Consider the following 14660-nt stretch of genomic DNA (forward strand, 5'->3'; position numbering starts at 1 on the left):
CGTTTGGGAGAAAAATGCAAAGGTACAAGACAGCTTTTCCTTGCCAATATCTCTCTTTTGCAAAGAGCTACGCATTGGAAAATTCAGGGCTATACCGTGTAGATGAAGCACTAACAGGAGGCTTTAAAATTTTCATTCTAGTGTCCTTCGTTTGGGAGAAAAATCCAATGGTACAAGACAGCTTTTCCTTGCCAATATCTCTCTTTTGCAAAGAGCTGCGCATTGGAAAATTCAGGGCTATACCGTGTAGATGATGGCCTAACAGGAGGCTTTAAAATTTTCTTTCTTGTGTCCTTCGTTTGGGAGAAAAATGCAAAGGTACAAGACAGCTTTTCCTTGCCAATATCTCTCTTTTGCAAAGAGCTGCGCATTGGAAAATTCAGGGCTATGCCGTGTAGATGATGGCCTAACAGGAGGTTTTAAAATTTTCTTTCTAGTGTCCTTCGTTTGGGAGAAAAATGCAAAGGTACAAGACAGCTTTTCCTTGCCAATATCTCTCTTTTGCAAAGAGCTGCGCATTGGAAAATTCAGGGCTATGCCGTGTAGATGATGGCCTAACAGGAGGCTTTAAAATTTTCTTTCTAGTGTCCTTCGTTTGGGAGAAAAACGCAAAGGTACAAGACAGCTTTTCCTTGCCAATATCTCTCTTTTGCAAAGAGCTGCGCATTGGAAAATTCAGGGCTATGCAGTGTAGATGATGACCTAACAGGAGGCTTTACAATTTTATTTCTAGTGTCCTTCGTTTGGGAGAAAAATGCAAAGGTACAAGACAGCTTTTCCTTGCCAATATCTCTCTTTTGCAAAGAGCTGCGCATTGGTAAATTCAGGGCTATGCCGTGTAGATGATGGCCTAACAGGAGGCTTTAAAATTTTCTTTCTAGTGTCCTTCGTTTGGGAGAAAAATGCAAAGGTACAAGACAGCTTTTCCTTGCCAATATCTCTCTTTTGCAAAGAGCTGCGCATTGGTAAATTCAGGGCTATGCCGTGTAGATGATGGCCTAACAGGAGGCTTTAAAATTTTCTTTCTAGTTTCCTTCGTTTGGGAGAAAAATGCAAAGGTACAAGACAGCTTTTCCTTGCCAATATCTCTCTTTTGCAAAGAGCTGCGCATTGGAAAATTCAGGGCTATGCCGTGTAGATGATGGCCTAACTGTAGGCTTTACAATTTTATTTCTAGTGTCCTTCGTTTGGGAGAAAATGCAAAGGTACAAGACAGCTTTTCCTTGCCAATATCTCTCTTTTGCAAAGAGCTACGCATTGGAAAATTCAGGGCTATACCGTGTAGATGAAGCACTAACAGGAGGCTTTAAAATTTTCATTCTAGTGTCCTTCGTTTGGGAGAAAAATCCAATGGTACAAGACAGTTTTTCCTTGCCAATATCTCTCTTTTACAAAGAGCTGCGCATTGGAAAATTCAGGGCTATGCCGTGTAGATGATGGCCTAACAGGAGGCTTTAAAATTTTCTTTCTAGTTTCCTTCGTTTGGGAGAAAAATGCAAAGGTACAAGACAGCTTTTCCTTGCCAATATCTCTCTTTTGCAAAGAGCTACGCATTGGAAAATTCAGGGCTATACCGTGTAGATGAAGCACTAACAGGAGGCTTTAAAATTTTCATTCTAGTGTCCTTCATTTGGGAGAAAAATCCATTGGTACAAGACAGCTTTTCCTTGCCAATATCTCTCTTTTGCACAAAGCTGCGCATTGGAAAATTTAGGACTATGCCGTGTAGATGATGGCCTAACAGGAGGCTTTAAAATTTTCTTTGTAGTGTCCTTCGTTTGGGAGAAAAATGCAAAGGTACAAGACAGCATTTCCTTGCCAATATCTCTCTTTTGCAAAGAGCTGAGCATTGGAAAATTCAGGGCTATGCCGTGTAGATGATGGCCTAACAGGAGGCTTTAAAATTTTCTTTCTAGTGTCCTTCGTTTGGGAGAAAAATGCAAAGGTACAAGACAGCATTTCCTTGCCAATATCTCTCTTTTGCAAAGAGCTGCGCATTGGAAAATTCAGGGCTATGCCGTGTAGATGATGGCCTAACAGGAGGCTTTAAAATTTTCTTTCTAGTGTGCTTCGTTTGGGAGAAAAATGCAAAGGTACAAGACAGCTTTTCCTTGCCAATATCTCTCTTTTGCAAAGAGCTGCGCATTGGAAAATTCAGGGCTATGCCGTGTAGATGATGGCCTAACAGGAGGCTTTAAAATTTTATTTCTAGTGTCCTTCGTTTGGGAGAAAAATGCAAAGGTACAAGACAGCTTTTCCTTGCCAATATCTCTCTTATGCAAAGAGCTACGCATTGGAAAATTCAGGGCTATACCGTGTAGATGAAGCACTAACAGGAGGCTTTAAAATTTTCATTCTAGTGTCCTTCGTTTGGGAGAAAAATCCAATGGTACAAGACAGCTTTTCCTTGCCAATATCTCTCTTTTGCAAAGAGCTGCGCATTGGAAAATTCAGGGCTATGCCATGTAGATGATGGCCTAACAGGAGGCTTTAAAATTTTCTTTCTAGTGTCCTTCGTTTGGGAGAAAAATGCAAAGGTACAAGACAGCTTTTCCTTGCCAATATCTCTCTTTTGCAAAGAGCTGCGCATTGGAAAATTCAGGGCTATGCCGTGTAGATGATGGCCTAACAGGAGGCTTTAAAATTTTCTTTCTAGTGTCCTTCGTTTGGGAGAAAAATGCAAAGGTACAAGACAGCTTTTCCTTGCCAATATCTCTCTTTTGCAAAGAGCTACGCATTGGAAAATTCAGGGCTATACCGTGTAGATGAAGCACTAACAGGAGGCTTTAAAATTTTCATTCTAGTGTCCTTCGTTTGGGAGAAAAATCCAATGGTACAAGACAGCTTTTCCTTGCCAATATCTCTCTTTTGCAAAGAGCTGCGCATTGGAAAATTCAGGGCTATGCCGTGTAGATGATGGCCTAACAGGAGGCTTTAAAATTTTCTTTCTAGTGTCCTTCGTTTGGGAGAAAAATGCAAAGGTACAAGACAGCATTTCCTTGCCAATATCTCTCTTTTGCAAAGAGCTGCGCATTGGAAAATTCAGGGCTATGCCGTGTAGATGATGGCCTAACAGGAGGCTTTAAAATTTTCTTTCTAGTGTCCTTCGTTTGGGAGAAAAATGCAAAGGTACAAGACAGCTTTTCCTTGCCAATATCTCTCTTTTGCAAAGAGCTGCGCATTGGAAAATTCAGGGCTATGCCGTGTAGATGATGGCCTAACAGGAGGCTTTAAAATTTTCTTTCTAGTTTCCTTCGTTTGGGAGAAAAATGCAAAGGTACAAGACAGCTTTTCCTTGCCAATATCTCTCTTTTGCAAAGAGCTGCGCATTGGAAAATTCAGGGCTATGCCGTGTAGATGATGGCCTAACTGTAGGCTTTACAATTTTATTTCTAGTGTCCTTCGTTTGGGAGAAAATGCAAAGGTACAAGACAGCTTTTCCTTGCCAATATCTCTCTTTTGCAAAGAGCTACGCATTGGAAAATTCAGGGCTATACCGTGTAGATGAAGCACTAACAGGAGGCTTTAAAATTTTCATTCTAGTGTCCTTCGTTTGGGAGAAAAATCCAATGGTACAAGACAGTTTTTCCTTGCCAATATCTCTCTTTTACAAAGAGCTGCGCATTGGAAAATTCAGAGCTATGCCGTGTAGATGATGGCCTAACAGGAGGCTTTAAAATTTTCTTTCTAGTTTCCTTCGTTTGGGAGAAAAATGCAAAGGTACAAGACAGCTTTTCCTTGCCAATATCTCTCTTTTGCAAAGAGCTACGCATTGGAAAATTCAGGGCTATACCGTGTAGATGAAGCACTAACAGGAGGCTTTAAAATTTTCATTCTAGTGTCCTTCATTTGGGAGAAAAATCCATTGGTACAAGACAGCTTTTCCTTGCCAATATCTCTCTTTTGCACAAAGCTGCGCATTGGAAAATTTAGGGCTATGCCGTGTAGATGATGGCCTAACAGGAGGCTTTAAAATTTTCTTTGTAGTGTCCTTCGTTTGGGAGAAAAATGCAAAGGTACAAGACAGCATTTCCTTGCCAATATCTCTCTTTTGCAAAGAGCTGAGCATTGGAAAATTCAGGGCTATGCCGTGTAGATGATGGCCTAACAGGAGGCTTTAAAATTTTCTTTCTAGTGTCCTTCGTTTGGGAGAAAAATGCAAAGGTACAAGACAGCATTTCCTTGCCAATATCTCTCTTTTGCAAAGAGCTGCGCATTGGAAAATTCAGGGCTATGCCGTGTAGATGATGGCCTAACAGGAGGCTTTAAAATTTTCTTTCTAGTGTGCTTCGTTTGGGAGAAAAATGCAAAGGTACAAGACAGCTTTTCCTTGCCAATATCTCTCTTTTGCAAAGAGCTGCGCATTGGAAAATTCAGGGCTATGCCGTGTAGATGATGGCCTAACAGGAGGCTTTAAAATTTTATTTCTAGTGTCCTTCGTTTGGGAGAAAAATGCAAAGGTACAAGACAGCTTTTCCTTGCCAATATCTCTCTTTTGCAAAGAGCTACGCATTGGAAAATTCAGGGCTATACCGTGTAGATGAAGCACTAACAGGAGGCTTTAAAATTTTCATTCTAGTGTCCTTCGTTTGGGAGAAAAATCCAATGGTACAAGACAGCTTTTCCTTGCCAATATCTCTCTTTTGCAAAGAGCTGCGCATTGGAAAATTCAGGGCTATACCGTGTAGATGATGGCCTAACAGGAGGCTTTAAAATTTTCTTTCTTGTGTCCTTCGTTTGGGAGAAAAATGCAAAGGTACAAGACAGCTTTTCCTTGCCAATATCTCTCTTTTGCAAAGAGCTGCGCATTGGAAAATTCAGGGCTATGCCGTGTAGATGATGGCCTAACAGGAGGTTTTAAAATTTTCTTTCTAGTGTCCTTCGTTTGGGAGAAAAATGCAAAGGTACAAGACAGCTTTTCCTTGCCAATATCTCTCTTTTGCAAAGAGCTGCGCATTGGAAAATTCAGGGCTATGCCGTGTAGATGATGGCCTAACAGGAGGCTTTAAAATTTTCTTTCTAGTGTCCTTCGTTTGGGAGAAAAACGCAAAGGTACAAGACAGCTTTTCCTTGCCAATATCTCTCTTTTGCAAAGAGCTGCGCATTGGAAAATTCAGGGCTATGCAGTGTAGATGATGACCTAACAGGAGGCTTTACAATTTTATTTCTAGTGTCCTTCGTTTGGGAGAAAAATGCAAAGGTACAAGACAGCTTTTCCTTGCCAATATCTCTCTTTTGCAAAGAGCTACGCATTGGAAAATTCAGGGCTATACCATGTAGATGAAGCACTAACAGGAGGCTTTAAAATTTTCATTCTAGTGTCCTTCGTTTGGGTGAAAAATCCAATGGTACAAGACAGTTTTTCCTTGCCAATATCTCTCTTTTACAAAGAGCTGCGCATTGGAAAATTCAGGGCTATGCCGTGTAGATGATGGCCTAACAGGAGGCTTTAAAATTTTCTTTCTAGTGTCCTTCGTTTGGGAGAAAATGCAAAGGTACAAGACAGCTTTTCCTTGCCAATATCTCTCTTTTGCAAAGAGCTACGCATTGGAAAATTCAGGGCTATACCGTGTAGATGAAGCACTAACAGGAGGCTTTAAAATTTTAATTCTAGTTTCCTTCGTTTGGGAGAAAAATGCAAAGGTACAAGACAGCTTTTCCTTGCCAATATCTCTCTTTTGCAAAGAGCTGCGCATTGGAAAATTCAGGGCTATGCCGTGTAGATGATGGCCTAACAGGAGGCTTTAAAATTTTATTTCTAGTGTCCTTCGTTTGGGAGAAAAATGCAAAGGTACAAGACAGCTTTTCCTTGCCAATATCTCTCTTTTGCAAAGAGCTACGCATTGGAAAATTCAGGGCTATACCGTGTAGATGAAGCACTAACAGGAGGCTTTAAAATTTTCATTCTAGTGTCCTTCATTTGGGAGAAAAATCCATTGGTACAAGACAGCTTTTCCTTGCCAATATCTCTCTTTTGCACAAAGCTGCGCATTGGAAAATTCAGGGCTAAGCCGTGTAGATGATGGCCTAACAGGAGGCTTTAAAATTTTCTTTCTAGTGTCCTTCGTTTGGGAGAAAAATGCAAAGGTACAAAACAGCTTTTCCTTGCCAATATCTCTCTTTTGCAGAGCTGCGCATTGGAAAATTCAGGGCTATGCCGTGTAGATGATGGCCTAACAGGAGGCTTTAAAATTTTCTTTCTAGTGTCCTTCGTTTGCGAGAAAAATGCAAAGGTACAAGACAGCTTTTCCTTGCCAATATCTCTCTTTTGCAAAGAGCTGCGCATTGGAAAATTCAGGGCTATGCCGTGTAGATGATGGCCTAACAGGAGGCTTTAAAATTTTCTTTCTAGTGTCCTTCGTTTGGGAGAAAAATGCAAAGGTACAAGACAGCTATTCCTTGCCAATATCTCTCTTTTGCAAAGAGCTGCGCATTGGAAAATTCAGGGCTATGCCGTGTAGATGATGGCCTAACAGGAGGCTTTAAAATTTTCTTTCTAGTGTCCTTCGTTTTGGAGAAAAATGCAAAGGTACAAGACAGCTTTTCCTTGCCAATATCTCTCTTTTGCAAAGAGCTACGCATTGGAAAATTCAGGGCTATACCGTGTAGATGAAGCACTAACAGGAGGCTTTAAAATTTTCATTCTAGTGTCCTTCGTTTGGGAGAAAAATGCAAAGGTACAAGACAGCTTTTCCTTGCCAATATCTCTCTTTTGCAAAGAGCTGCGCATTGGAAAATTCAGGGCTATGCCGTGTAGATGATGGCCTAACAGGAGGCTTTAAAATTTTCTTTCTAGTGTCCTTCGTTTGGGAGAAAAATGCAAAGGTACAAGACAGCTTTTCCTTGCCAATATCTCTCTTTTGCAAAGAGCTGCGCATTGGAAAATTCAGGGCTATGCCGTGTAGATGATGGCCTAACAGGAGGCTTTAAAATTTTCTTTCTAGTGTCCTTCGTTTGGGAGAAAAATGCAAAGGTACAATACAGCTTTTCCTTGCCAATATCTCTCTTTTGCAAAGAGCTACGCATTGGAAAATTCAGGGCTATACCGTGTAGATGAAGCACTAACAGGAGGCTTTAAAATTTTCATTCTAGTGTCCTTCGTTTGGGAGAAAAATCCAATGGTACAAGACAGCTTTTCCTTGCCAATATCTCTCTTTTGCAAAGAGCTGCGCATTTGAAAATTCAGGGCTATGCCGTGTAGATGATGGCCTAACAGGAGGCTTTAAAATTTTCTTTCTAGTGTCCTTCGTTTGGGAGTAAAATGCAAAGGTACAAGACAGCTTTTCCTTGCCAATATCTCTCTTTTGCAAAGAGCTACGCATTGGAAAATTCAGGGCTATACCGTGTAGATGAAGCACTAACAGGAGGCTTTAAAATTTTCATTCTAGTGTCCTTCGTTTGTGAGAAAAATGCAAAGGTACAAGACAGCTTTTCCTTGCCAATATCTCTCTTTTGCAAAGAGCTGCGCATTGGAAAATTCAGGGCTATGCCGTGTAGATGATTGCCTAACAGGAGGCTTTAAAATTTTCTTTCTGTGTCCTTCGTTTGGGAGAAAAATGCAAAGGTACAAGACAGCTTTTCCTTGCCAATATCTCTCTTTTGCAAAGAGCTACGCATTGGAAAATTCAGGGCTATACCGTGTAGATGAAGCACTAACAGGAGGCTTTAAAATTTTCATTCTAGTGTCCTTCGTTTGGGAGAAAAATCCAATGGTACAAGACAGCTTTTCCTTGCCAATATCTCTCTTTTGCAAAGAGCTGCGCATTGGAAAATTCAGGGCTATGCCGTGTAGATGATGGCCTAACAGGAGGCTTTAAAATTTTCTTTCTAGTGTCCTTCGTTTGGGAGAAAAATGCAAAGGTACAAGACAGCATTGCCTTGCCAATATCTCTCTTTTGCAAAGAGCTGCGCATTGGAAAATTCAGGGCTATGCCGTGTAGATGATGGCCTAACAGGAGGCTTTAAAATTTTCTTTCTAGTGTCCTTCGTTTGGGAGAAAAATGCAAAGGTACAAGACAGCTTTTCCTTGCCAATATCTCTCTTTTGCAAAGAGCTGCGCATTGGAAAATTCAGGGCTATGCCGTGTAGATGATGGCCTAACAGGAGGCTTTAAAATTTTCTTTCTAGTGTCCTTCGTTTGGGAGAAAAATGCAAAGGTACAAGACAGCTTTTCCTTGCCAATATCTCTCTTTTGCAAAGAGCTACGCATTGGAAAAATCAGGACTATACCGTGTAGATGAAGCACTAACAGGAGGCTTTAAAAATTTCATTCTAGTGTCCTTCGTTTCGGAGAAAAATCCAATGGTACAAGACAGCTTTTCCTTGCCAATATCTCTCTTTTGCAGAGAGCTGCGCATTGGAAAATTCAGGGCTATGCCGTGTAGATGATGGCCTAACAGGAGGCTTTAAAATTTTCTTTCTAGTGTCCTTCGTTTGGGAGAAAAATGCAAAGGTACAAGACAGCTTTTCCTTGCCAATATCTCTCTTTTGCAAAGAGCTACGCATTGGAAAATTCAGGGCTATGTCGTGTAGATGATGGCCTAACAGGAGGCTTTAAAATTTTCTTTCTAGTGTCCTTCGTTTGGGAGAAAAATGCAAATGTACAAGACAGCTTTTCCTTGCCAATATCTCTCTTTTGCAAAGAGCTGCGCAATGGAAAATTCAGGTCTATGCCGTGTAGATGATGGCCTAACAGGAGGCTTTAAAATTTTCTTTCTAGTGTCCTTCGTTTGGGAGAAAAATGCAAAGGTACAAGACAGCTTTTCCTTGCCAATATCTCTCTTTTGCAAACAGCTGCGCATTGAATTATTCAGGGCTATACCGTGTAGATGAAGCACTAACAGGAGGCTTTAAAATTTTCATTCTAGTGTCCTTCGTTTCGAGAGTTTCCTTGTGGTGCCTCGGATGGATCTCCTTCACTTGACAGGGGGGTGCCCGAGCAGCGACCCTCCCCAGCTCTATACCAAATCTTACTTACCTGCCAGGTGAGATACTATGATCATGAAGGTGCTTCTCCCAGGGCAAGGCTCACCCATTGCACTCTGGGTGTGCTGCTCCTGCGATTTCCCCAAATGTGGGAAACTTGACTGCATAATTTGTGTTTCCCCTGGTTGGCTCTCGTATAATTCAGATCTCTTTGTCTCAGGTCTCTCTCCAGCCTAGTTTGCTGTCTGTTTCCACTTCTCTTTTCTTGAGCCGCTCCCTTCTATGCCCTTGCGCACTATCCTGACTTCTCCCGTCTGCTTAATTTGTGCCTTCCAACGCACAATGCGAACTACAGGTAGTGCTGCAGGGCCCACACCCTTTTACTTGCATTACAGATCAGCTCTGGAGCTGTTACAGTGCCCAGCTGCTGCAAGAAATCAGCTTGAATGCTTCAGGGGCTGGGGCATAGCCAACATGAGCCCCACACCGAAGGAGGGTGGAGGTGTTTAATGCGAACTAGGGGTCATCCAAGTGCCGCAAAAGGCTGCCATGCCCTGCACACCCCTTTTCTCTTTTCATATGCAGATGTAGGTCCCTGCGGCCCTGGCATTACCGCTCCAACTAGTCATCCCTGGCCGGGGTTCCCTGGAGGAGTGGGGACCCCTTAAATCAAGAGGTTCCTCCCCTCGAGGCACCCAAGGGCCAGAGGTAAAGCCCGAGGCTGTCCCCAGCACCTCTGGGTGGTGGGTGCCGGGCTGATAGCCATGTGTGTAAAAAAAGAATATTGTTTTTTGTTGTTGTGGAACTATAAGGCCCAGCAAGCCTCCCCCGCTTGCTGGTACTTGGAGAACCTCAAGTACCAGCAGGCGGGGAAATAACGGGCTTGCTGGTACCTGTAGTTCTACAACAACAAAAAATACCCAAATAAAAACACAAACACACACAGCGTGACAGTAAAATTATTGAGACAGGCTGTAGCATGTGGGTGCATGTAACCCTATAAAAGTGATGGATTGGGTGACTATTACAATACCCACTGTTGCTGTCTGAAAAATTATGGATTTATAGATTGCTCTGCCGAGACATGTTTTTTTCTAAAATGCACCACAGGTATGGATGGATAGTATACTTGATGACACAGAGGTAGGTAGAGCAGTGGTCTACTGTACCGTACTGCTATATATTATATTATTTATTATTATTATTATCCTTTATTTATATGGCGCCACAAGGGTTCCGCAGTGCCCAATTACAGAGTACATAAACAAATAATCAAACAGGAAAACAGCAACTTACAGCTGACGACAATATAGGACAAGTACAGGGTAAATAAACATAGCTACATCAGCAGATGACACTGGAATAAGTATCAGGTGGCAGAAGACTGCTGGATTTGGTGCAGCTGAAGATTATTAAAGTAAGAAAAGAGTAAGCACATGAGGGAAGAGGGCCCTGCTCGTGAGAGCTTACATTCTAAAAGGGAGGGGCAGACAGAAAGGGGTGAGACAGATGGGGTACATAGAGAGCGTGGAACAGAGGTTTAGGATGAGATTTGGCTGGGTTTGGTGAAGAAGTGGGTCTTGAGAGCCCGTTTGAAGTTTTGTAGAGAGGTGGAGAGTCTGAGGGGGAGAGGTAGGGAATTCCAGAGAAGTGGTGCAGCACGTGAAAAATCTTGGAGGTAGGAGTGGGAGGAAGTAATCCGTAGGCAGGAGTCGGTGTGCATTAGCAGAGCGAAGAGGACGGGTGGGAGTGTAAAGCGAGATAAGATCAGAGATGTAGATGGGAGAGGAGTGGGTGAGGGCTTTGTAAGCAAGTGTGAGAAGCTTGAAATGGATTCTGAAAGGGAAGGGGAGCCAGTGAAGGACTAGTAAGAGAGGAGAGGTGGACGTAGTGCGTTTGGTGAGGAAAATGAGCCGGGAAGCAGCATTGAGGATAGATTGGAGTGGAGAGAGGTATTTGTCAGGAATGCCAGTCAGGAAGAGATTACAGCAGTCCAGTCTGGAGATGACCAGTGAGTGGATAAGAGTCTTAGTAGCATCCTGGGTCAGAAAGGGTCTGATCCTGGAAATATTTTTTAGATGAAAACGGCAGGTTTGTGAGAGGTGCTGAATGTGTGGTTTGAAGGAGAGGGAGGAGTCAAGGCTTACTCCAAGACAGCACACTTGGGGGGTAGATAATGCCATCAATAGATAATGAGATTGTAGGAGGTGAGGTTATGCGGGAGGGAGGGAAGATGATCAGCTCGGTCTTAGACATGTTAAGTTTAAGAAAGAGCTGGGACATCCAGGAAGAGATAGCAGAGAGACAGTTGGAGATACGAGTGAGGAGAGTAGGGGAGAGGTCTGGAGAGGAAAGATAGATTTGAGTGTCATCAGCATAGAGATGATATTGGAAACCAAAAGAACTAATGAGCTTACCTAGTGAGGACGTATAGAGAGAGAAGAGAAGAGGACCAAGGACAGAACCTTGGGGTACCCCTACAGTTAGTGGAAGTGAGGGGGAGGTGGAGTCATGAGAGGAGACAGAGAATGAACGGTCAGAAAGGTAGGACGACAACCAAGATAGGGCTGTGTTACGCAGACCAATGGAGTGAAGGATTTGCAGTAGGAGAGGATGGTCCACAGTGTCAAAAGCAGCAGAGAGATCAAGTAGAATAAGTAGAGAGTAGTGTCCCTTAGATTTAGCAGCATGGAGGTCATTGCATACTTTTGTAAGGGCAGTTTCAGTGGAGTGGAGAGGACGGAAGCCAGACTGGAATGGGTCAAGCAGTGAGTGTGAGGAAAGAAAGGAAGTAAGGCGGTTGTAGACAATACGCTCAAGGAGTTTGGAGGCAAAAGGGAGGAGAGAGATGGGTCGGTAGTTGGAGAGAGTGTTTGGATCAAGGGTAGGTTTTTTAAGAATAGGAGAGATGAGAGCGTGCTTGAAGGCAGAGGGGACAGTGCCTGATGAGAGGGAGAGATTGAGAAGGTGGGAAAGATGGGAAAAAGCAGAAGAAGAGAGGTGGCAAAGGAGGCGGGAGGGGATTGGGTCAAGTAGGGAGGTGGTGAGGGGACAGGAACGAATGAGGGCCATGACTTCCTCTCCAGATGCATGGGAGAAAGATGACAGAGTTGGTGCGAGGGATGGGGAGGGTTGGTAAGGGTTGGGAGAAGGCTGGTTACTGATAGTCTGGTGTGATGTGATGTCCTGACGTATGGAGTCAATTTTGGATGTGAAGTAAGTGGCAAAGTCAAGAGCAGAGAGTGAGGAAGGGAGACGAGGTGGAGGTGGGCAGAGGAGTGAGTTGAGAGTGGCAAAGAGGAGCCGGGGGTTGGAAGACTGGGAGGAGATGAGGTTCTTGAAGTATGACTGTTTAGCAAAAGAAAGGGCAGCACTGAAGGATGAGAGCATAAGTTTGAAATGGAGGAAGTCTGCCTTAGAGCGTGATTTCCTTCAGTGTCGCTCAGCCGTACGTGAGCATTTTTGCAGATATCTGGTGCATTTGGTGTGCCAGGGTTGAGGTGTTAATTTGTGAGGGTGAATAGTGGTTGGTGGAGCAACAGAGTCAAGAGCAGAAGTAAGGGAAGCATTGTATGTGGAAGTGGCTTGTTCAGGGCATGAGAGAGAGAGAATAGGAGAGAGAAGTGAGTCAAACAGGGAGGAAAGGAATGTGGTGTCAATAGCTTCAATGTTACGCTTAGTGATGGTAGCCTTAGGAGGTAGAGATGGGGAAGTCGAGAGAGATAGGTTGAAGGAGAGCAGGTGGTGGTCAGAGAGGGGAAATGGGGAGTTGGAAAAATCAGAAATATCACAGCGGTGAGTGAAGACCAGATCCAGTGAGCTCCCATTCACATGGGAGGGTGAGGAGGTCCACTGGGAGAGACCAAGTGAAGAGGTGAGGTTAAGGAGTTTAGAGGCAGGGGATTGTGTGGGGATGTCAATAGGGATGTTGAAATCGCCTAGGATAATGGTGGGAATGTCAGAAGAGAGGAAGTGAGGAAGCCAGGAAGCAAAGTTGTAGATTAATTTGGAAGCAGTGCCAGGGGGGCGGTAAATGACAGCTACTCTAAGATGGACTGGTTGGAAGAGGCATATGGTGTGGACCTCAAATGTAGAGAATATAAGGGATGGTTCTGGTGGTATGAGTTGGTAGGAGTTACTAGAAGGTAAAAGGACCCCAACACCACCCCCATGGCGACCCCCAGGTCAGGGTGTGTGTGTGAATGTAAGGCCCCCAGCAGAGAGAGCAGCAGCAGAAGTAGTGTCAGAGGGCGTAATCCAAGTTTCAGTAATGGCTAGTAGGTGTAGGGAGTTGGAAATGAAAAGGTCATGAGTGGGGACCAGTTTGTTATAAACAGATCTGGCATTCCAGAGGGCACAGGATAGGGGGTATGAGTTTGTGGGAGAGATGTGAATTAGATTTTCAGGGTTGCTGTAGCGATGAGGTGGGATTAACTTTGAGGGCAGGGATGATGAGAGAGTAGTGATGGTACGGGTGCCTGAGCTAGGAGGGGAAACTGCAGGAGGTGGGCAGGGAGGGAGGTCAGTGTGATGTGGATGGGGGTGTGGGGAGGTGACAGGGAAGGGAGAGAGGGAGCAGGGCTGAGTTGTGGGGTAGCAGGACCATGGGGCAGAGGTGAATGAAAGTGGGGTAACAGGAAAGGTGGGGGAAGGAAACAGAGGGATGGAGGGGAGACAGAGGAGGGGAGAGAGGAGGAGGTGGAGGAGACTAGGGGGGAAGGATAAAGATACATTATTAGGTAGACACTGAGTGATGTGGGGAGTATAAGAAAACCTTGACATAGTGTTAAGTAGGTAAATAGGTTGAGGGAAAGTGGAAGTAGGAGAGGAGACTGTAAGGCAATCCGAGCAGAAGAATTGCAGAAATGCAGGTGAGAAAAGCAGTGTAGGCTCAAGGGGTGTAGATTTAGTATGAAATGAGTCAAAAGCGTAGATAAAGTGGGTGCAGAAAAGTATTTGGAGTGTAAGAAATGAAAGGATTGTGAGAGGTTTAAGAAGCAATGGTAATTATGTTAGATGTTTTAAGTGTTTGCAGGTAAAATTGCATTGGTGCAGCTGTGCTTAAAAAACAAAATTACAATAATACAGATACAGGCATTTGTAGGTGAAATGGATGGTTTATGAAATGTCCAAGTAAGGTAGTTCTGTGCTATGTAATCAGATGCAACAATCAGGAGGTGAGTGATCTGAGGAGTAAGTGACTCACATTTGTTATTAGTTCTTCAGTTTTCTTTGTTTTGTTAGATTGGTGTGCTACTGTTTTCCTTCTTTTTCACTTCGATTGAACGCTGATTGAACACTGCTGTTATGTGTCAATTTTATCACGCTTTGATAAAAATGCACGCTTAGATCAATAAATGCACAGCCAAATGGCTTTGCACAGCCTACACCATTGGACTTAAGTAGAAGACTATTACAAGTGAAACCAATAATTGAAATCTGTAACCACACCCCACCCCCTCAAATGCCAGGCAATAAATTACCGTAAAAACAACAACCAGGCATTCCACAAAGATTAAACTGGGTCTATATCATTCAAAACTTTAAAAAAGTACTTCAAAATCACATACTATGCAATAATGTTTCAATTTGCATTACCCAGCAGAATTAGCTTTGCATATATAGATATAGTGCAGCAGAATATATTGGTGGTTGTAGTCAATTGTAATTACCTGTAGGTGACAAGAAGAGAAGAAACGTCAATTCACAATCGATATCAGCTGAAGATAAATTAA

At 43.3% G+C, this 14660-nt stretch overlaps 1 non-coding gene across 1 annotated transcript; it reads left to right on the top strand.

Annotated features, from left to right (window-relative positions):
- Positions 1–8969: 8969 nt before the first annotated feature.
- LOC134989674 (U1 spliceosomal RNA) lies at positions 8970–9132 on the top strand. Its single transcript, XR_010194784.1, has one exon. It is a non-coding gene; the product is annotated as a U1 spliceosomal RNA (small nuclear RNA).
- The last annotated feature ends 5528 nt before the right edge of the window (positions 9133–14660 follow it).

Source organism: Pseudophryne corroboree, unplaced genomic scaffold, assembly GCF_028390025.1.
Source record: "Pseudophryne corroboree isolate aPseCor3 unplaced genomic scaffold, aPseCor3.hap2 scaffold_1115, whole genome shotgun sequence".
NCBI classification, from domain to species: domain Eukaryota; kingdom Metazoa; phylum Chordata; class Amphibia; order Anura; family Myobatrachidae; genus Pseudophryne; species Pseudophryne corroboree.